The sequence below is a fragment of the Musa acuminata genome, chromosome BXJ1-7, assembly GCF_036884655.1.
Source record: "Musa acuminata AAA Group cultivar baxijiao chromosome BXJ1-7, Cavendish_Baxijiao_AAA, whole genome shotgun sequence".
Classification (NCBI taxonomy): domain Eukaryota; kingdom Viridiplantae; phylum Streptophyta; class Magnoliopsida; order Zingiberales; family Musaceae; genus Musa; species Musa acuminata.
The window spans coordinates 36694548-36696951 of record NC_088333.1 but is presented as its reverse complement, the minus strand read 5'-3'; positions in this window follow the sequence as shown (position 1 = coordinate 36696951).

Below are 2404 nucleotides of genomic sequence, written 5' to 3'. Positions count from 1 at the left end.
ATATGTTTAAACTTGAAAGCATTTATAAGCATAGTAAATAAGTGAGCAAGTAAATCAATTAGCAATTATAAATGAAAAGCATATAGGAAATTACAAATTAATTTATAGTGGTTCGGTCATCGTAACATACATCCACCCGATTCCTCTTCCGTCGAGGCCATTGGCACCCACTAACGGTCTTCCTTCAATGGGCAAAGACCAACTATCCTCTTACAACTCTTTTTCGTTTTCACAAGTTTAAGAGACAACCCTTACAAGCCTCACACTTCTCTTGAATGATCATAAGATTAGAAAGGGAAGAGGAGGACACTTAGCACTTTTACAATACTTTCATACCTTAAAAATATTTCCCCTTTTTGCTTAATTCTTGCTTCTCCATACAGGAATAGTTGGGGTATTTATAGACCCCAAATGACTTAAAAAATAAAGCCAAAAAATATCTTATCTTGGGTTTCTCGAGCCCTGGCGGTACTATTGCCTGCAGCACTAACACTGGGTGGTACCACCTTTTAGTCTAACAATACTACCGCCTAACATAGTTTGGGAGATTGTGTTTGGGCGGTACCATCACCCAGTCTGATGGTACCACTTTTTGACACAATCTTGAAAACCGTGTTTGGGAAGTACCACCATTATACCTTGTTACAAGACACTAAATGAGCCTTTCTCTTGGCCCAAAATAGCCTTGATTCAGGCTCAATTGGCCCCTAATCAAGTTGGCATGATTATACCTAAAACTAACTCAACTAGACCTCTAAATTACTTTGATCTAGATAAATTATTACAAGTAAGAATACAAAGTTGTTCGGCATGTCATTGGTTCCTCCGATGTTTCGTCTGAACCTTCGGCACATTGTCCTCTATTGTGGCGTATTGCCCAATTGACATGTTGACCTCACAACACCCAATTTCCTTAGCGTAATGTCTGATCCTTCTAGCTTGATGCCCGAACTTATGACACGAAGCCTTCTATTGACATGTCGACCTTCCTCTTCCTCCGGTCCGATATCCAATCTTCTGACATGTTCCATTTTCCTACTTTAATCAAATTATCTCTCTATGATTGAAGCTAGTCCTGCATCACTCAAAATGCACATTAGATTATAACTTTATCAATTGGTTTCATCATAAGAATTCATGATTCAATACTTTTATGCAGAAAGGGGTGGGGTATTTAGAGGTCCCAATGGTTCAAAAATAAAGTCAAAAAGTATCTCATCTCGTTTCTGGGGTACTAGTGGTACCACTATCATTATTGGGCAGTACCATTGCCCAATCTAGGTGGTACGATTGCTTGACAAAGCCTCGGAGATTGGGTTCAAGTGGTACCATCGCATGACAGCATTAATTGTTGACAGTACCATCATCCAGACCACCTGAGAGGTTGAGCCTCAAGCGATACCACCGCCCAATCTGGGCGGTACCATTGCCTAGTCTGAGTGGTGCCATCGCTTGACATGGCTCCAAGTGGCCGAATGGGCCATCCAACCAGCCCAATTCAACCTTATTAAGGGCCCAGTTGGCCCTTATTTGAGTTAGTATGATTTCTCCCAAAAATAACTCAATTTTAGGTCCTAACTATGATAGTTAAGGCTAAAATAATTAAAATACAAGCAACCTAATTTGTCTAGCACATCAATTGTTTAGCCGAACTTATAAGCATAGTAAATAAGTGAGTAAGTAAATCAGTTAGCAATTATAAATGAAAAGCATAAAGGAAATTACAAACCAATTTATAGTGGTTTGGTCATCGTGACCTACGTCCACCCAATTCCTCTTTCGTCGAGGCCATCGACACTCACTAACGATATTCCTTTAATGGGCAAAGACCAACTACCCTCTTACAACTCTCTTTCTTTTTCACAAGTTTAAGAGACAACCCTTACAAGCCTCACACTTCTCTTGAATGATCATAAGATAAGAAAGGGAGGAGGAGTACACTTAGCACTTTTACAATACTTTCACACCTTAAAAATATTTCCCCTTTCTGCTTAATTCTTGCTTCTCCATGCAGGAATAGTTGGGGTATTTATAGACCTCAAATGACTTAAAAAATAAAGCCAAAAGATGTCTTATCTTGGGTTTCCTGAGTCCTGACAGTACTACCACCTACAACACTAACATTGGATGGTACCATTGCTTAGTCTAACAATACTACCACCTAACACAGTTTGGGAGACTATGTCTAGGTGGTACCATCACCCAGTCTGATGGTACCACTTTCTGACATAGTCTTGAAGACTGTGTTTAGGCGGTACCACTATCAGACCTTGCTATAGGACACTGAATGAGCATTTCTCTTGGCCCAAAATAGCCCTGATTCAGGCTCAATTGACCCTTAATCAAGTTGGCATGGTTACACTTAAAACCAACTCAACTAGACCTTTAAATTACTTTGATCTAG